This window comes from Diorhabda sublineata, chromosome 8, assembly GCF_026230105.1.
Source record: "Diorhabda sublineata isolate icDioSubl1.1 chromosome 8, icDioSubl1.1, whole genome shotgun sequence".
Taxonomy (NCBI): Eukaryota; Metazoa; Arthropoda; class Insecta; order Coleoptera; family Chrysomelidae; genus Diorhabda; species Diorhabda sublineata.
Genome location: NC_079481.1, coordinates 12,683,401 through 12,705,660, shown reverse-complemented (window position 1 = coordinate 12,705,660; position 22,260 = coordinate 12,683,401). Strand labels below are relative to the sequence as shown.

At 33.4% G+C, this 22,260-nt stretch overlaps 1 protein-coding gene across 1 annotated transcript in view; it reads left to right on the top strand.

The window, feature by feature from the left end:
* Window positions 1–22,260, top strand: part of LOC130447837 (irregular chiasm C-roughest protein-like) — a 195,333-nt gene that overhangs the window by 104,570 nt on the left and 68,503 nt on the right. Inside the window, exon 4 of the mRNA XM_056784871.1 lies at window positions 4,001–4,063. The gene's annotated coding sequence lies outside the window, so the exon portion shown is untranslated. The remainder of the gene's footprint in view (window positions 1–4,000; window positions 4,064–22,260) is intronic.

Sequence of the window (22,260 nt, the reverse complement as noted above, 5' to 3'; positions counted from 1 at the left end):
ACGATTATCCAAGAAAAGGAATGGTATTCAGAAAATATTAAGAAAATGATAGTTGTAGAAATAGCATCTATAATTATGAGACCAGAAAAACTGGAAATACAAAAATAGTTGCATGGAAGTCAATACATTTAAGAAGATTTGTTTAGTATCATAGCATTCAGTAATGTGAATGATAATTTACCGAAAGGAAGAAGAAATCGAGACCGCGGGAAATTTTTCGCTCAAATAAACTGTAAAATTCTCTAATTTGAAGCTTGGTCCCACTCCAAAAATTTGTATCTCATTTTTTCCAGTTAGATGAAGATGAGTGACAAGTATATCTTCATTATTTAGATGTTATTTCGGTATATCTCTATTTCTCTAATATTCTGATTTTCTGATTGGAACAGCAAACGAAGAGAACAATATGTCTTGATTCTGAATCAGAGAGCAGATTTTTATAGCATATTCGTTCTTGTAGTATGAACTGCTTGTTTCAATATCATCTTGTATGGATATCTGAAGTTTTATAATCTTTTTGTTTCAAAATCGTGTTCATATCTCGTCTGGATTCGGTTCTGGAGACTAATGAATGTTATCCTCTCCATCAAACCTGTTGGTTTGCAGAATTTCCTCATGGTTGTGCATCTGTTAATGATGAATATCGAGAAGGTCGGTCAAAATCAGTTGTCATTCGATCGATTTTGTACGCAACATTAAAAAAGTTCGTGACAGATATTGGCGTTTCAGAATGGAATACCATCGATTTTGCATGAACATTTGGGTGTGAACAAGGTATGTGAATTCTTCATACCACCTCCGACAGATTTATCGCTCAATCAACATAAGCTGTTGAAGACTTTCAAAACCATGATATCAGTTTTGGATTGAACGAAATATCTCCAGAGTTGGTTATGCTACAATGTATAAACCGCGCGAACTTAACATATAAATTACATGTGGAGTACCACAAGGATCCGTCGAACCTCTATTATGACTAAATCCTCAATCTAGAGATATCGCATAACATTAACTTATTAGTTATGCAGATGATCTGGTAGTTGTGGTCACTGGAGCATCAAAAGAATTACTGGTAACCCTGGTAGATATTGCCGTACATAGGATATCGAAATGAATCTAGAACTTCCGGAATAAGAGATTGTTGACCGTAGAGCCCCCAAGCATAGAAGAACACAGAATTAGCATAGACCAAGGAACTTACATGAAAATGCTATTTTGAACACCTGCAGAAAAGCTGAGGCATCTGCGATGGCCTTTAGCCGCTAAAACTCCTGAGAAGAAGCTTGATCTATGGTGAAGATAGTGGAACTAAAGTAAAGGAGAAGAGGTAAGTGTGGAAAGCAACCGAAAACGATCACATCAAATAACAATGGAAACTGGAAAAGAAGTGGATACTGCATAGAAACATAGATCAACCATTCCAAAAATCTGGAGCTTACTATTACCATAAAATATTGTGCATTAAATGATAACTAGTGAGCTTTGGAAAACTCTATATGATATGGTGAAAAGATAATATATCAAAAAACAAGAGATCTAGGAGGGAGTTTAATTAGTAAATCCCACATACCCTCACAAACTCAGTATCTATCTTTCGAAAATGTCTTATTTCTAACAACATCCAATAAACTTTTTTCACAAATCTCCTATAGAAAGTCGATATTTTTGCAATAGTTTGACCAAAATCAAAATTTGTGGGCCCGAAGCAGACTGAGTAGAAATAGAATCTACTTGAAATCCATGGGCGTAGTCAGGATTTATAACAGGGGGGGCAAACCATGACCATGGTGCATGGTCGTTCAAAATGTAAAATTTTAGGATAAAAAGTAAAGATAAATGAAAACAAAATTTTAAGATTTTAATTATACTTATACGGAGCAGAAAAATATGTATATTTTAGATATAATTTAGGATTTTCTTTCAGGGGAGGAGGGCATATTAATAATCACAATAGTAAAAGATGGAATAACCAATAACTCCATGGAAAATTCTAGTTTTTCGTGTTGACATTATTTCAAATTTGAAGCGCAACAGCAAACTCATTTCATACAAATGTTGCGGATATTTCACATCCATTAATTAGCATGGCGCTGTCCATTAGCATATTTGATAGTATCTAACGATCTTCATTATAGGACGATTTTATCGATACCTTTCATTTTGGAAGTGCAACTTTGATTATCTTCCACCTGTTTCATTCAAATAATCTACCTTAGAATTGAAAATGGCGAGACCTATACTAATAGTCAGATTCGTTATTCGAAGAGATATGTGGGAAATCATCAACTTTCAATATACAGACTGTACCAATCTCAGGAAAAACTTGTAATTTTAGTAGGTAACAGAATTTCATTAATTAATTATATTTATGCATTGAATTGTTGTCACTGTTATGTAACTTTTTCAATTTAAAAATAAGAAAATTCTCCAATTATCTCTGGTAATTATACGAGGGATGATGAAAATGTGGGGTATTTCAAAAATTATCAATAAAATAACAGAAACCAACGCTTCGAAATTTCGGTTTGAAATATACAGTAGGGGAATCAAGTATATACAGGGTGTCATACGACGAGTTTAAACTATCTGATCTTTTTAACTAAAATACTACCAGTCTACTATAACTTTGTTATTTTAAATATTTGTCTCAAGACTTTTTACGAAAAATGCATACTTTTTGAGTTATCAACTTTTTTTAAAAAAATTTGACCGTTGCACAATCTTATAAATTATTTTTTTACGATCATACACTTAAAGATATGAAAATGATTTCTGTTCGGTTGCTTCTAGCATGGTCAGACGTATTTGAATCTATATTAAAAAAATTTCATTCTATACAGAGTGTGTTTATACACTTTTAACACTTGTTTAACTCTTTTTATAAAGTGTTGAAAGTTTAACTTCATGAATGTCAAATTTTTTCATTTTTTTAAATAGAACCACCCGGTTCGTCACTATGCCAGAATAATCAAAGATTGGTTATAGGCTCACTACGAACCATTTGTACTGACAGAAGATAACCCCCAAATGATTTTCAGGTCCGTTATATTAAAAAATTTTCGGGGATATTGAGTTGAAAAGTATTTAATAATTGTTTTTTATGTCGAAAATAAGCAACAGCTTTGACGTAGAATATTTAAAAAAATTCACGAAATTTCGCACAATAGAAGAAAATGGTGTTTCTTGTTAAGTATATATTAAGATAAAAGTACTATATGAATGGATTATTAAAATTATTTCTGATAATTTCTGTCACATACGTTAGGTGTAAAATTCGGTACCAAAAAGTTTGCATCAAATGTAAATAGCTCACTCCGTGCAGACGCTACGCAGGCCGAAGAAAGCTGACATGCGCTGTAGGCGACTACGAAGCTCTCGCACTACATACTCAGCCATTTTTGACATTCAGGTGTCAGTCGGCGTTATGCTACAGCCACATGTCCGCCATTATTGATGTTTCCGCCAAGTGTGAATTACGAAATGTGAGTCGTTTTCTATAGGCTGAAGGCCATAGTGCTGCAGAAATCCATCGGAGAATGAATCGTGTGTATGTGGAAAACTTCATAGTGAGGGTGTTGAGCGTGAATGATGTCAAAAGTTTAAAGATGGCCATAATGATGCAGGGGGCCAAGGACACAAATCTGTCGTTTCAGATGACCTGGTTCAACGAGTTGTCAAAATGGTTAAAGAAAACCGGAATTTTCGGAAGTTTTAAGATCTGTTTTGTACTCTACTCGAACTCATTAGCGGCAACTTTCTTTCAAGAATGTCCACAGATATGTCAAATATCTCAATCTCGTCGATGATTATGTCGAAAAATAACATCAAGTTTACCAATCTTTTGGTAATCAAATTATTGTTTCATATGAAGTTGTCTTTTATTTAAAGCCTATCGGAGGTTGGAAAAAACGGCCCTCGTATAACAATAAACATTGAATTAGATTACAGCAACTAACCTCATCTGTCACTATGATAATCATATAATTTGTCTTTGTTGCAGACTAGCAAGTTACTCCATGAGAAGCTGTGCAATACGATGATACAAAATTAGAAACCTGATCAGGTGAGTGCGAATCACCATAATCAATTCAAATACCTGCATTTCTTTGTAATTAGAAGTTTGTCTGGATTAACATACAAAATGACATATAAAAGTTGAACGTAATTGAAAATTCCTCCATTGTTTATACAGCAAATTACAAATTAAATAATATTAACGGTCACCAACTTCAATCGTAAGATTATTTGGCACACATAACCTCAATTTTAATACATATTGTTATAAAATTCCAATAATCGAAGTGTAAGGAATTAAATTTCTTGAAGAACTTTTATAGATAACCAAGTTTCATTTCTAAATTTTCCTTCTTTACAACCTCTCTTAGTCTTGCTGAATATTCTAATAACATTATATTATCAATTTAATTTTGAATATTCCATTACAAGTTTTCATTTCATGGATCTAATTATCTTTAACTGTTTACCCAATATTCCTTCAGATGTATTCGTATTCTAAAGGATATATTCGCAAAAAGGATATCTCTCTATTAGCCCCATTTGAGAAGTATGGAATTATTTTCATATTTTTTTTTTGTTGAAATGACAAACCTTCTTAAAAGCAATTTTTTCTTAGTCTTTTCTTGAAATGGAACGTTTGGGAGCAATTCAGGAAGTTTTTAGTTTTAAGGTAAATTTCACCAAAAAAAATATTAGGGAGGAAGGACAATATGGCGCCGCCGAAGGAGCTATTTTTAGTATGTATTTATGCACGAGATAAAAAATAATGAGGGTCCTTTGTTGGTGAAAAATTGCGAGGAGATTGCGAATTATTTTTGAGGAAATTTTTTTATAACAGAAAAAGGTCATGACATAACACAGAGGAGGTCAAAAATATAAGTAACATGATAATAAAGTAATATTCCTGTCACAATTTTCACTAAACCGGACGTGTACAAAATTTCAAAATAATATACAGGGTAAGTATAAAGTTATAAAGAACCAAATTAAAAACCTGAATTTACTTTGTTGCCATAAAAATTATGGAAAATAATTTTTTTTCGATTCGTTGAAAATCTCTTTTCATAAAATACTTTTTTATGGTTGTTTTAGAAAAAAAAACATAGCTGTGGACTAAAATATGAATGTTTACAGAGAATTAACGTCATATCTGAAAATTGTATTTATACAATTGTTCTATTAACACGCCTAAAAGTGAATCATTTACTGAACATGAATCAAGAAAATGTTTTTATTTATGAAAATTTAACGATGACTTGGAATATTATTGGATACAAAAAGAAAATTTTGCGAAAGACTTCAGGAATAAATTTACCGATTTACCATTGAATAACATCATCAACGTAGGACAGATGAAGCAGTGTTTTTCATAAAGAATAAGATAACACGAGAAGATAACGTGGAGATGCAACTTGAACCAACTATTGATGTTCGAGGATCTAAACTACGAAGATGACAAATCTAGAACGGAATTGACTATTCAAGTTGGAGCTGAAGACAATTGCGTCACCTCATCGACGCAATTCAAATCCCCATTATACTGTGAGCATCTACAATTTACATCAAGAAAAATAAGTTCCAGGATCGGTAGAACTCTTTGATACATCAGGACTCAATAGATCTACGAAATCATATATTGAAAGAAGATTCAGGGTGTTGAGATCTTTCATATAAAGAAACTGCAACAAGAACAGTAGTGGAGCTACCAAAAATTAAGTAGACGTATAACTTATTGAAAAATTAGCATGATCTCAAGTCGGAGCAGATTTAGCAATTATATCCGGTAAACCTCACTTATTTAAACCGGATAGGAGGTTAACAATCGAATGGGATTGAAAGGTAGTGGTAATTTCTTCGAATTTTTCATATTTTGGGGGATGCCTTTTGGTAAAAATGATTTTTTATATTGAAATTTTGGCGATTTTCGTAAATATAATAGATTTACCAGGCATATATTTGGATTATCAGTAAACTCTAATAGTTTTCATACAATACTTTTGCGGGGGTTACCACAGAGAAGGAATTTATCTATATAGACAATCTAATTGTAATTGTTTGCTCTGAAAATTGTCATCGGAACAGGCGTCGTCGACTCAAATTCCATCGCTCAAAAGACCGATGGTCCCAGAAGATGGCCCAGCAAAGAAAAAATGAAAATTTTGGAAAAAATATTTTTCAACGTAATAATCAATATCAATAACTCAAACGATGCAGATGAAACGATTTACCTTCTTTGAAGCCAATTCTCCCTTTTCAGTCCATTGGTTTGATTGTTCTTTTGATTCGGGTGTGAAGTGATGGATGCACGGTTTAAACAGCGCAAAAAGCAAAAATTTGGCTCTATTTCTGTAAAACAACAGAAACTCGATGGAAACATCTTCACGAAGCTATTTTTGTTCTATTGTGAGCAAACACGGCACCTATCTTGTGCACAGCTTGCTCTTGTCTAAATTTCCAGTTAATATGCGATGTACTGCACTTTTTGACTTGCCCACTATCTTTTTGCGTTTTAATTTTCAAAATAATCTAGATTTTTCTCTTTATGTAACTCGAGTAACTTGATTAATTTAACATTACACATGCATATAGTGCCGAAAAAAAAGATATTTCTATGAAAAACACGTTATTTGTTTAATCAGAGACTGAATGAAAAGAATATTTCACATTTCCCGTTCTTGCTATTTATTTATTCATTTCAAACAGAGAGTTCTTAATTGTTGTGGTGCCATATGAACCTCATTGCGGATTCGGTTTTGTGTTATCAATCGTTGTTTTATTCGGCTTGGACGTGACTTAAATATGAATACAAAAGAACAGTTAGGTTCATTCAATCCAGTGGTAGATCTGGAAAGGACACCAAATGTACTTTCATTTCACTGGAATACTTTTTTAATCAAAAATTATGACTCAATACGAATTTATTTGGAGAAAGTGTTAATATTCATATTGTTTAAGTGAAAATTCCAATTTTGTGTCTAATTTTATCGAATAATCACCTTATAAGTTGAAGTTCTGTTAAAAAGATTTTAGCAACATCGCAGCAGTATTTGCCTTGTTGCAATCCAAAAGTGAATTATAAGTTCATGTAATTGACGAATCGTCAAAAAATATAAAAGAAAGTAATATTCTGACAATAAAGATCATGTTATTAGTAAGTAATAGCAAAACAAGATTCAATTTCAACAAAAGTTTTCAAGTCATTTTATATGTAAATAAATTTTATACTATTTCCCATAATTCTAGTGCTCTTGGTAGTTTTTCTTATATCTTACTTTCAAATGATCCTAAATAAATGAAAATAATAATAATAATAAAGATTTCATCGTAATCGAAGTTGACCAATTAGTTTTAAAAGTATTAATCCATCTGAATGAAACAATCCCTTGTGGTATAGCCATATTTGGCTAATTTTTTACCCGGTACCACTGCCTTTCTCTCAAATCCTTTATTTAGATATTAATTTATCGATTTATCACATATGAACTTCTTTTCTTTGATGGTTTTTTTGCTCTCTATATTTTTTAGCAAGTCGTTCTTCCTTCATCAGTTGTAAGTATCCCCACCAATGTAGTTTAATGTAGGTTACATGTTTTCTAATATCTATGTTTCTAATTTTATCACCCCTTTCACTGTTCTTGAATATTTCATCACTGTCGTCTGTATTTTATTTTTTGTTGTTTTATCAATACCCAAGATTCACATCCAAATTTATATCTGTATCCTGTTTTCGTCTATTATTATTTCTAGGTATTTATAGTGTTTAACCTGTTTGAGTGTTTCCCATACTTGTCTTGTTTTCTTCTTCTCTTGTTACTATTATGTCTTGTTCTTGTTTATTTCCATGCCACTGCTTTAATGTTCTTCTTATTTATTTATACTATTTCTATCGGTGGGGTAAATTCATAAACACTTACTCTTTTACTTATTTAATTTATTTAAACACTCGCAGTGTATACGAGACATATACATACATACATAGTTCAAAGCAAACCATGTAAACAAATCATTATAACCAGGAAGGGCTGGATTCACGGTCTATGCCGGGAACGAGTTCGTAACACTACTTTGTTCCATACTTCAACGTTTTCTTATAAATTCTTTTTCTGTTTTTGCTATTAGTGTAACATCGTCAGCAAATGCTTCCTCCGTTATATTAACTCTTTGTAGTTGTGAACAGTGGACCCTATTGATCTCGACCATGAATATTGTGAATAGGAATAGACTCAAACTTTCCCCTTGATTTCTTAATTGTCATTTCTTATGACTGCAATCTAATTTTTTTCGTAAATATTTTGTATCATCTTTTTTACATCAACTTCTTCGACCAGTATTTTTCATATGTACTATACTAAGCCTATGAGAATCACGTATAATTTTTTCTTTCTTGTATTGCTTCTTTTGTAATTTGTTTTATATTAAATACATGATCTTGGGTGATTCTTTTCATTCCAAATTCACTATGTGATTTTTGGAGTGTGTTTCGTACTAATATGATACAGGGTGCGGCAGCATAACTTCCTTTTTTCAAAAGTTAATAAAACTTATTGTATGAATCAGAAAATTTTTATTCGTTTTTTATAATACAGGCACATACATAAAGTTTTGTTTTACTGAGTTTTGAAGATCAAATCAGTTAGGTGACGTCCCCCATTCTCCATACACTGAGTAAACCGATTTCTGGCGTTTGTCATGACTCTTGCCAGCATAGCAGGCGTTATGTTGGCAATTTCTTCCTGGATGTTCGTCTTCAAATCTTGTAGGGTCCTTGGACGGTTCACATACACACGGGATTTCAAAAAACCCCATAGGAAATAATCACAAGGGGTCAAATCGGGAGAGCGGGCTGGCCACTCCAAATCGCCCCTAATTGAGATAAGGCGCTCTGGGAAGTGTTCCCTCAAAACAGCCATCGATGTTCTTGAAGTGTGTGCCGTTGCTCCGTCTTGTTGGAACCAAGTGTCCCCTAAGTCCAACTCATCTAGCCGTGGGAAAAAAAATTCCTGTAACATGTTTACATACCGGTGCGAATTCACTGTCACTGTGACTTCATTTTCCTCAAAGAACCAGGGACCAATAATTCCACGTGAGTAAATTGCACACCACACTGTGACTTTAGGTGAATGCAAAGGCCGTTGATGCAATTGTCGAGGATTGGTATCAGCCCAGTAGCGCATGTTTTGTTTGTTTACGGATCCACACAAATGAAAATGGGCTTCATCACTAAAAAAAACAATAGCGTCCTCAGGAACGACTTCCAGAAAAACCTCACACGCGTTCCTCCGAGAATTGAAGTCACGTTCAGAAAGTTCCTGCACAATTGCCATCTTGTATGGATGAAAATGAAGATCATCATGAAGTATTCTCCTCACAGAACGATCGGAAAGTCCAAGGGCAGACGCATGTTTGCGCGCAGAACGCCGTGGTGATCGCAACACTGAAGTTCTAACTAACTCAATGTTCTCCGGTGATCTAATGGGCCGAGGGACTCCAGTTCTTCGTCTTGTCACACTTGCAGTTTGTCTGAACGTAGTGACTCACGTAACGATTGATTTCCGGTCCGGGACAGGGGCCAAGGGGGCTAAATTAAAGCGATTCCGAAAGGCGCGCTGGGTTGCGATCACAGAACATCCGCTCGAAAAGTAAACCTCAACGGCAAACGCACGCTCCTCACTGTTCCAACGCATGATGGCGACTGAACTGTGCCGGGACAAAACTTTATAGTCCCCCCTCTCGAACGAGACCACTAGCACTCCGTTACGACATCTACCGACTAAATGGCGAACTTTTTAAAAAAGGAAGTTATGCTGCCGCACCCGTTACTTTCTCCAATCCTTTTTTCATAATTTTGATGTTTGTTGTTCCTTTTTCAGAATTATAATTTTGTGATTGAGGTTATGTGCGGCAGCGAAAATTTTATTGACAGTGACAAACGGTTAGACTAGCAAAGTTGAAAATATGGTTGTGGGAAAAAAAATCCGTACAAACCATTTGTTTTAATTTAATTCTCGTCTAATTTTTCATGTGTAGTCAATTTCTAGCCTTCAGAATATACGTTTTGCTTAAAATTTCACCAAAAACATTCAATTGGCAAAAGCAAAAACTCCCACAACGTTCGTTGCATAATGAGCAGTTGCCATATGTAATCGAAAAACAAAATTTCTTTCAGGTCGCTCTTTTCATTGACTGCACACTCTTTTTTTCGTTTATTTTTGCGGTTACAGAGTTTCTGGAAGGAGAAATGCATTCTGAAGAACGAGCACGAGTAGTTTTCAACAACCATACCAACAATTTCGAGTTGAATTTTTTGTGTTTTTGGAAATGCACATCTGAATTTACTTTTTTCACAATGATTGGTCTTATCTTTCGCCTTTTAACTTTCGCTAAAAGTAAAATATGATTCGTAGTCGATAAGGATTCCCAAACCTTTAACGAGAGAAACATCGTTGTCATTGATTTAAGTTTTGATTTTTGTTCAATTTGTTGCTTCTCGGAATATTTGGATGCGGTTTTTCTTGATTTTTGAACTACATTCTGTTCTTTTAGAATACTGCCTAAATATTTCTTATCGATTTAAAATTTGCTGCCCAGTTTTCGCGAACAAACTCCCAATTTTTCGTGTGTTGCCTTAACCAAAGCTTCTTTTTCTGTCTTTGGTATTTTTCTGATCTTCTGTCTGATCCTGGCTTATTTTCAATCAAAATAACTGTCTTAACTCGCTGAAGTTTTTTATTTCTATACCCCTATAAAGAGTAATTCGTGGTTTTGAAAAATTACTTAAAATCTTATACTGTTTTCCAAATAGTTTCTCAAAAAAGTTAAACAATCTTTACTAGATTGCGGGGATGTTCACAACAAGAAATTTTTTTATTAGATGAAACTATTTTCTCCCTACAGACTAAAATGTATCGTTTTCCGCATATTTTTCAATTGAAACGTTACTGGATGCCGTTAACGGTATGGGATTATAAGAGAAATAATATATAAGGAATACCCTCGAGATAGAAACTAATCTTGCTACCAATGACATTTCCAATTTAATGGAAAACGATAGATCATTCAGGTTGTCACTTCTTTAGATTGCGAGTAAAAGTTTAGTAAAATTTTCTATAGTGCAAGAGAAATAAGTAAGAACTTTTTAATAACATTACTTTCTCAAATATTTGGTGAAAACGGTAACCGAATAATAAATTTGACAGCTTTTTCTATATAAGACAGACGATTTATAGAATATGTTTTTATGTACAAAAGAAGTTGAATTGAAGTTTTTTTATATTTTGTGGAAAAGCTTCATCCCCCATCGAATGACATACAAGATGATGGTCACAGAAGTACCCAGCCCAACAAAGAAAACACAAAAGTTTTGGAAAAAATATATTCAGTTCTCAACGTAATCTCCTTGATGGGAACACGTTTCAACCATGGTTTTGAAACGGCGTTAAACTTTGGCTTCACTTCTGTCAAACATTGCAAACGTGGCATCCATCTTGCGCACAGATTTCTCATGTCCAAAGGAGACTTTCTTCAGCAGTTCTGGAGTCTTCAAACTTAAAACATATGTTGTTTATTTTGAGCACTTAACTACCGCCATCTCTAAGCTAGGCCAGGTACTTCTGGTACCATCTTCTATTTCCCATACTCTTTTCTTCACTTTCGCTTAGTTGGTTATTTGTAATTAAATCCACAATCCAGAGACTCAATTTTGAGGTATTCCAAACTGAAAACACTCACAAATGGGCGTATTTGGTAAATGTTTGATTGAAAAAAGCTCTTTAATTTCCACGTAAAAGTGAATCTAAATACTTCTCTGACATGACCTTAAGTCTTTTACGTTTTCAGCTTTTTACCACGCTTATACAAAAAACCGTCAATAACTTCATTGAACAGAGATCTCAGAGAGGATACCATTTCATTTTGTTCAATATGCATAACAAGCAGATAATTCCATGGAGACTGCGTTGGAATAATTATTAAACAAATTTGAGAATGATCTGACGTTAAAAATGTTTATACGTATTGAATTTGACCGTAAATTGTTATTTAGTTTGTAATTATATACCCAGAACAGTAACTCAAACGGGCGAGGTTCGAACACATGGGTCTTACAGTTTCCTCCGCAATGTCAAAAGGTTCAAACCAAGGTGGTTGATTAGCTTGATGACATCGGTTACTGATAGTGATGTACGACGGGTCAATCCAAAGACGAAACAGTTCATGACGACCCACTATTATAACTATGAACTTTGGTAATCAGTTTGTGTTAGATCTAGACTGTAGGAAGGATGATTAGTTAACCAAACGAGATCTTGGATTTGATTTGCTCCTTGTGGACGGTCATTAACATAAAGCGAAAAGAGGGTTACTCAGCATGCTACGTCTATTTTTTAATATCATGACGATGCTTCTCAATATCTTAAAATAATTCGCTAAATTTATTATCTCCACGAGGAGAAAAAAATACCAACAACACCCATTTCGGACCTAAGAATGTTTCAGAACTATAAACTTTTAAATATTTGCTTCCCCGTTTCTAACCTCATAGTTTCTTGATATTTAAGGAAAGTTTTTAAAATACCTCTTTCAACCATATTTTCTTGTCTCTCTTTCCATTTCTTAAGAGGAGAAAGCAATGCCACAAATTTTGCTTCTTCAGCTTTATCCTTCAAAACAGTTTTTGTTAAATCGATACAATCACTTCTTGATTTTTGTTATCTGAAGGTAAACTATTTTACCTTCAGTCTCTAAAGGATCTTGGTCATCGAAACGCGCCTCAGACAGTGTAATTTTGAGTGTTGGTATAGTGGTGGTCTCAACTTTGTATTCAGTTCATAACAAATGAAATATTTTACAAACGTAGTATGTGCATCTTTGACATAGAAGACGCTTTGACAATACTTCACATGCAGTTGTCAAAAGGGCACCTGATTCCAGAGAAGTAGATCCACCTTCGGATGGATGTGTCAACTACTAGCCATCCGAATTTTAAAGAGAATTCAACTATAGGAGAAGATGGTGTCGATTGGTGGGACTAAATGATCTAAACAAGACAAGATCTACCGAATTACCTTCACTAGATAATAAAACAATAACCAATTTCAAGCCTATTAATCTAGATTCTAGATGAAGTAGATAACAAATAATAAACTCCCTTAGAATAAAAACGAAAAGAAAATAAACAGTGAAGCCCTGAAAGCCTTAATGTTGCGTGGAAATTTCGGTGGGAATAATTGGGGTTGAAACCCTATGATCTTGTTGTAAATGTGAGACCAATCATTACTAATGGAGCAGTGATTTGGTTGTTCCGAAGGTACAAAGACTGGGAAAATATGCCCAATGGCTGCAAAAGAAATAGTTCCAAATCTCACATATATTCTCTTAGAAAATATTGACTTAAGATCAAAACAATATATCAAAAATGAACAGAAATGCTAAAATGAATGAAGAGAACTGAAATAGGACAGTAGGGGTCTAGAAACAAAGACTAAGAAAACTGGGAGCAGAAATTTATGGAATTGAAGATGGAGATAATCATTTTATCCGACAGCCAAGCAGCTATGACCTCCAAGGATCTAAGGTGATCTGGGAATACCTTATTAAGCATAAATTCAATCTCCGATAGCTTCCGGGATACACTGAAGTGATATGAATCTTAGCAGGAGTCTTCTAAACGCATTACCGCCTCAATGAGCACCTGAAGACACTAGGTTCAGTAGATATAGACAATAAATAAATATATTGATTGTTTTGAATGTGTTTTCTGCAATAAATCAATAATTAAGGATTTAACTCCCCCAAACTTTTATTTGTGACATCATTATTACAAATGTACTAATGAATATTGCTTAGTATCTGAGTGAACTGTTTTTTGTGGTCCACTCCGTATATACTTAACAGTAAGTTCAATTAGATTATTGATATACATGAATATTCTGAATCTTGATCTAAAATTTCCATTATTATGAATTATGAATTCGAGGTTGTTTTCTAATGATTCAATTAGAAAAATCGTCGGAAATCCTTCAATTGTTTCCTAGATGCTGTTCCACTTGACCTGACAACGTTCACCTGCAGTATTTCTGTCAAAAAATTTAATTAAAACCGAAGTGGCGTTCATGAAATTTTCCGTCGCTTTGATGTTTCCTTGAAACACGGTGTCGAGGAAAATAGGAAGCAAATCCTGAATAAAAGCTCTTTTGCATATATTTTGCGCCGCGCGCTCTAATTTTTCACTCCAGCAAATAATTTGAGAATTGCTGAAATAAAACAGGCATATTGGTGTTTCTGCGTTTGACGTAAATATATGTAAGTAAAATTGTGATGAGATGATCTAATTTTATTCATAAAAAAAAGTGTAGTGGATGTTTGGTACATTAAAACACACAAAGGACAATAACAAGCGCTTGTCAATAGAATTCCACGACCAAAAATGGAAATGGCGCGGTTTACGGTCTAAAGAAAATTTTTAGGTTAATTTTCAAATTAAAAAAAAGGTTTTTGACAGTTTAAGACAGTTTATGACAGTTTAAGACAATTTAAGACAGTTAAAGACACTTTAAGGCAGTTTTTGTAAAGCTAGCGCTGCTGCTTTCACAAATTAAACTTTAAACTCTTCTCAGTAGTAAAAATTCATAGGTATATAGTTGTAAATTACATTTTAGAACAGATAATATCACCTTAATTCATATAATGTAGAATAATCCCACAAGTCCGGATGGCTATAGCTTCCAGAGAGCCTCCTATAGTGTTTCACATTTCAAGAGAATGTTGATTGAAGTTTTAGTCCTCAGTGCACTAAATCTAGCGTCTTTAGATGTCTATTGAGGCAATATTGTCCCGATAGAACTCCTGTTATCTATGACATTGGAGCTTAAAGATCTAATGGTTTCTTAGCTATCGTTACAGGATGGTGATCTTCTGTTTGCGATAAATCCTCACTAGATTAAGCTGGACACATTTTTTCAGCTGCTTTAATTTTGGCTTCGGATGTTGCTTCTGGACCCTTACACTCCTATTCAAGTTCCGACTTGCTTGTCCCAGGTTTGGTCTCTGTAAGGTGACATCTCTAACGAAGAGGAAGAATAAGGTTGAGGAGTGGTAGAAAATTTACCAAAAATCCGATTTTCGCGGTTTTGATAGGAATAGTCAAAGTTAACAAAGAAGTTAGAAACGTGAAGTGACACTTCGTCGTTCTGCAAGGAACCAACGGAATCAGCCAAACACCTCATCTATGTTAGGATTTCCATAGACAAAGGCTACGATACTTCCATTCGAGCTTTTTACATCCAGGAAATTTAATCTGCATTGCCCTCAGTCAAATCACTTTGCTACTTGACTGGGGTACACTATTTTTGGAGTTCGTTTCTACGACATGCCCCTGCGATGCCAAATATTGCAGCGACCTACAACAAGTAATTTCAAAATGTCTTACAAAAGCTAAATAGTAATTACTGACTTAGTTTTTTCATCAAATACTGAGAATTCGGAGCTTATTTTAGAAAATACAAGATCTTATAGTGATTAGACTGGATTTGTGTGGAACATGGCAAGAAACGAAAACCCTTAGTCCCAATTTTTTGAATGTATCAGTTTTATCGATAGGGTCTCATTTACGTGACGAAAAATTTCCAACACAAATATTTTTCAGTTTCTTATCTATCCTAGAAGACTGGATGACGTTTTTTGAAACAATCTGTATAACTAACCACCTAAATGTCTTCAATTCTCGTAATTTCGTTTTTTAGTACTTTCAGTATGAAATAAAGAATTATCCCGAATAGCGGAATAAGCGTGAAAATTGCAAAAAAATCTGAAGCGATACATACAAAGAGAAAAAAGCGACGCTTATGTCAATGCAGTAGGGAACGTGCGGCTGGCAATGAAAAAAGCTGGGGTATCCGGAAAACAAGGGCAGCTTTTAGGTTTTCTAGAGCTCTTAAATCAGCACTTGGAGAGGAGGCGTTAGTTGGAAAAAGAGAGATATAGAACAAAAGAAAAACAACAAGGATATACATGGTTATGACGGCTAAAGTATTATCCTTTTTCTTTTTGTTTCTTGTTAAGATGATATGAGATATATTTATACATAACCACACTTATATCACCTATTATTCCATAATATACGAGGAATATACAGTATCTTCTTTATTTATTATTGAAAATTCAAAATTTCTATACAAGATAGAGCAACTTGAAAGTAAAGTGAAAAATAATGAAGGGTTAATTATAAAAAACTTTATTGTGGCATCAAAAAGGTGAAGCTTGTGGTTAATTTCAATCTTAGTTTGTATTGTAGTTTAATTCCGAAGTTCTAGATAGCTCCAAAGTATTTATGCGATCAACTTCAAGACGAATTGTATACGTCAAAGCTTCCAGAATCATTGGTTGATATTTAAGAACTACGCTCTTGAGGTAGTTGCATTTAATGTTGAATCTGACGAATTTGTGATTTATGTAACCCCACTATATGGAAAAATAAATACCCCGATAAATGTCTTTGAAATAATCAATGATTTCCAGCAATATCTGCTATGGCATGGTTCTACTGATATAAAATTATTCCGTTGCCATCAAAAACTAATGGAGCATACAAACTGTTCAAAGAACTATCTCTTTCTCATTATGTACAGTCCACTAGAAGGGACTGAGCTCCTTGAAGTAATAGCCAAACTGTTCAATATATGTTTGAAAGAATAATGGAATAATGGAACAATGCAACTACTATTATTATCCATAAAAATGCGGCATCACAAAACTACAGAATTATACACAGAATAGGCAAACTAACAAACTTGATATATATCAGAGAACAAGCAGGTTTGCGAGCTGGATTTGGAACAAATCACCATCTCCAGGTGATAAAATAATTGATAGAATAAAGTTTACAATACAACAAATACTATTAGTGTTAGTCGACTGCGAAAAACTGTTTGACTTCTTAAACACATACAGAAACAGATCTCTTAGACTATATGTTCAAGAAAACCGATTTAGATAGTAAAGGTATAAACGTGAATGAAGAAAAGCTAAACGATGTGCCGTTTCAAAATGATATCTTCCTACTGAATCCAAAGATGCCCAATACCGAGCAAAATAGTTTAGTTTAAAAGAGGATTATATCCAGCAATGGACGAAATAAGCTACTAAATGATAATGATTCCAAGTTCCAGAAAGTATAAACTAGATTAGTCCAGTCCAGAATGAACCAATTCGAAATTCTACAGGTAAATTTTTATCCAACTGATTATTCACCATGCATCGGTTGTGCATAAAATGCTGTTCCTAACGAATTTCCACATTGAAAAACATGTTCATTGACATTGAATAATACATGTTTGAAAAGCTTACACTCTATTTTTTGACATGAGTCCCCCCAAATGTTTCTTTGAATTAAGGAAGAGATAGTAATCACTGGGGGCCAAGTGTGGGCAGTTAGAGGGATGGAAGGCAGTAATCTGTACGTCTCTCCACCATACAACTAACAACACAGTTAGTGATGAATGTCCACCGGAGGCGTGAGAATCGAATAGAAGCTCCATTTTTCACCAAGAGAAGATTGAACGGTCCAGACAGCTCGTCAAAACGTGAAATAGAAGAAAGGGAGATAAGCTGCACGCTAGTCTAGCGAAATCTCGTCTAACAATGTTCCTAGCGTCCGAAGCTCCTTGGGAATCTTATTTTATTGCCGCCCCACGTACACAAGTTGTTCTGTTTTTATTGTAGTTACATTTAGACGATCCTTTAAAGAACATATAAGATTAGCTCACCATAAAGGTGTCGAGTATATTGAAAAGTCTAGTACATTATTAGTGTCCAGATGTTCACTAAACTGGATGAACCATATTCAATTATTCTTTTCTTATATCAACAATTCATCATTTCACGTTTAGTATTCTGTAAAACTCTTTCTACGCAAAAAAAAATTCTAATAAAACTAAAAAGTTTCTTTCGTTTTCCTTCCTCCTGGTGCTATATAGCCGGAAACATCCCGGTTGTGTATCATCTGCATTCTCGACCCGCGCTTGTATTGTTAAATATTTTATTAAGTTGTGGCAATTTCCGGAGAAACAACAACACAAATAAATTATTTACATAGCAAAAACAATTCGGAGGTAAAACATGACCGTAGGCATAAAAACCTGCAGGTCTTGAAGTAGGAATAGAATTTTAATACCGCGGACACTACGATCGATAAAATTGTTTGAATTATTAGTATCTCGCAATAACGTAAAATTTCCTTATTCGCCATAATTGACTAACAAAGTTAATAACTAAAAAACTAAATGGACCAGCTCGTGATCCTCAACAACACTCAACATCTTGCATTAGATCCTGAACAATTTGAATATCATCTTCTTCTTCTTCTTTTTCATCGTCTGTGGTTGTATCAATGTTTGCCTAGCTGCAGTTGAGATGATGCAGACTAGATTTCGTACCAAGTGATCGTCCTGGTGGTCGGAATGGATTCGGTTTTTATTCCTTAGCAATATTTGCGAACCTATCTGGTATTCTGTCCACGTGGTTCCTCCATTCTCTTCGCCGATATCTCGCCCATCTCAGTACATCCTGGATGTCACATATCTTCCTTATTTATATATTTATATCGAGCTGAGGCTGTCTCCTTGTCTGATACAGCTATTATACTTATCAGTTTATTTTCCATTCCATTACGTTGGGTTGAATTTTCCTTCTCTTCAGTAGAGTTGTTACATCCCTCAATCGTACCCCATCAAATGCTTGGGTGAGATCTATGAAGCACATTTAGGTTGTATTATTGAATCTAGCATTTATAGCACACCTGTTCTTAATGAGTCCCTGCTGTTCTTCAAACATACCAAATGACTAAAAGTTTTTGTACTGCACTCATCAAGCTAATAATTCGATAACTTCGTAGATCGCTCTTTTCATCTTTTTTGAGAATTTGAATCAAAATACTTCTTTTTCGTTCTGTTGGTATGCTTTTGGTATCAAGTATTTTATTGAAAATAGTCCATGATTCGTGTAGTGTGTTACCTCCATACTTTCGCTTTTTCGGAGGTTCGAACATGGTATTCCTTCCTCACATTCGATTATAACATGCTTCTGCATTAAATATTTTGGTTTTAAAAAACTGCGATCCTTGTCCGGTTTGTCCGGATTGTCTAACGAAATTATGAATTTTCTTATTTTCAACTAATAAGACATTTTAATGCAACTGACACGAAAAAATGTTAAGAAAATGAACAATTATTTGTTCACAAAACCATATAGTAGTCGTCGACGACATGGACTTTGAAGCCAGTTCTGTACTGTTATAATTGAAATATAACATTTCGCCAATACGCCGTTTTCGTTTAATATTTCTTTCTACAGGAAAGAGTTGTTTAAAGCATTATTTCTAGAACTACTTTGTAGAAACACCTTTTTATTCATTTGTTTGTTTATTTTCTAGAATTTTTGAGAAATTCTTTTTGGGTGTATTTACTAGATCATTTTTTGACTTCTTAGTTGCATTCTTCTCTAAGCTTTGAGTCTAAATATTATTTTGAGTATTCTACAGCAGGTTGAGAATGAGAGTTTTTCATTTGAAAACCAATAGAAATAGGTTTAGCGGCATTACTCATGTGAAGTAAGAAATATTTTAGGTTAGGCCCTGATATAGGAACAATTCTCCTCTGTAAGTCTGGAATTGTGGTGGATTTAGGAGGGCTAGAGGGTTGTAAACATAAACTTTTCAGAAAGGGAGTTCAACGAAAATTATTGATTTTATTCAATTATAAGTCATTTTACTGAATGTTTAATTGGGTGGCATGATATATATCAATACATTTGAAGTTTTATTTCAAAGTTTAGCTCAAATAAGTACCTTGAGAATATACTTATGTAAATGTATTATTTTGATTACATTCTATAGAAACATCATCCCCGTTAATACATCGAAACGTATATTTCCAAATGACAAAGAAGATAAAAATCTTTTCGATATCCTATTTTGAAATGATCTCATATGAATCGACAAGTTTAAACTATATATGTGTTGTACGCATAACTGAAAGGTATTGTAGAAAATTTCCTTGTTCGAAAAATCCTCTTACCAAACAATATTTTTCCTTATATATAAAGCTTCTATATTCCTTTGTAGAAAATAAGGACCCGTTTTTTGTAAAACCAACAATGAATGCATATACATATAGATATATCCCTATTCTACTATCTGCTAACAAAGCACTCAGAAACCATGTATACAAGTACACATATATACGTAGATTGAGACATTTTTCTTTTATTTTTTCTTATTCCTATTTTCCATATTTACCTCTACGGACGTAAGTGGTAAGATTGCTTGTTCCGATATAAAAACGGTTCGAGATTTTTAGACCCGGATCAGCAACGCGTGCAAAATATATTCCCGGGGGGTTCTACAATTATAACAACAAAAAATAACAGTCGATATAAAACAGTATAAATGCCAATTATTATCGAAGCTGATAAAGACTGAAATAAGTCGAAACGTCAATTTTTATCTTTCTAACAGAAATTATTAAAAAAAAATTATATTATATTAATATCTCCATTGGCTCGCAGTCGACTACGCTAGATTTCTACATGGTCAATGGTTCGCAGTTGAAAGTGATGATGGCGCCAGTTAGCTTTCGATGGGAAATTTTTAACTACATGAACCAAATAGCGAAGCGCTTTGATGTTGTCTTCAGTTCGGTTCTCGAGCCCGAACGAGGGTTGTTATACCACTGTGATGAGACGTGATAACGTCGAAACTAGTCAGTAGTTACAAACTTCTCCTTGCAACTGCAAGCCATAATTTAGCTGGAAAGAATTCTTTTTAATTTATTTATATATTTATGTTTCGAAATCGTCTTGATTTTAGGTCTATTCTGTTATAAAATCAGTTTTTTTTATAATTTTTGAAAGACAAATGAAACTTTTATCCACTTATTCATTTATTTATTTATTTATTTATTTATTTATTTATTTATTTATTTATTTATTTATTTATTTATTTATTTATTTATTTATTTATTTATTTATTTATTTATTTATTTATTTATTTATTTATTTATTTATTTATTTATTTATTTATTTATTTATTTATTTATTTATTTATTTATTTATTTATTTATTTATTTATTTATTTATTTATTTATTTATTTATTTATTATATATATGAAAAATAAAGAAAAATATAATTTTCTTTTGCGTGTTATTTTGCCGTACGTCACATAAAGTCCGTTTGTGACAGATGATCTGTCACTGTCATCGATGGGAAGCAGGGCATAACCTCGAATGTCGTGTTGTGTGATTGTGTGCTGGAAAACAATTTCATTTTTAAGTTTATTTTAATTTGTGATTTTGGAACAGACATTGTTAATAATAACATTAAATGTCGTTTCTTTTCTTACAGGTATGAAATATTTGTTTAGTACTAAATAGGTGCATACTTTTGTTTCATGTAATTTTTAGTTTACATGTTAATAACAATAAATCTCTTTTCTTACAGAGAAACACAATTGTGTTTGATTGACTGTGTCACCAAAACCACAGATATATTGGAAATTGTCTTATAAAACGACATTTATTGTTAACAAAATGGAAAAGTTGAAGTTTACTTTTCAAGTGAAACCAACAACAGACGGAAAGTCAAACTATATCGCCATAACCGCAATTGTGACTGAAGATGAAAAATATTTCCTCATTCCTGAAGAATTCCAAGCTATTTCACAGCACACATATATTCAAACTTCGAAAACTTTTATCACAGTGAAAAATACATTAAAAAAAAGACATCAAACTAGAAGTGTTTGGATAAAAACAACAGAGGATATATTAAAAACATATGTTGATGAGGATGGCAATATGATTTTTCAGAACCAATTTCTAGAGGAAACTACCAAAGAACAATTGACTGTCGTAAGCAAAACGTGTTCAGAAGATCCTATAGCCAAAATTTTAGAGAAATTAATAGAAAACCAGGAGAAAAAAGAAAAACAAAGCATAAAGAAGCTAGCTGACAAGTTTGTAATTGAAAAATTTGATGGAAAGAGTTCAAATGCAAATCGGTGGATGGAAGTATTTGAAAAAGAATGTGAAAGGTTCAATGTATTAAAAGACGAAGAAAGAATTGAAATCTTTAGATTATTTCTTGAAAAATCGTGCACTGATTGGTATTCTTCCATGATAATCAAACTTACCTTACATTCCGAGTGGTTACAATGGAAATCGAGCTTTATACAGACTTATGCAAATAAAGGTTGG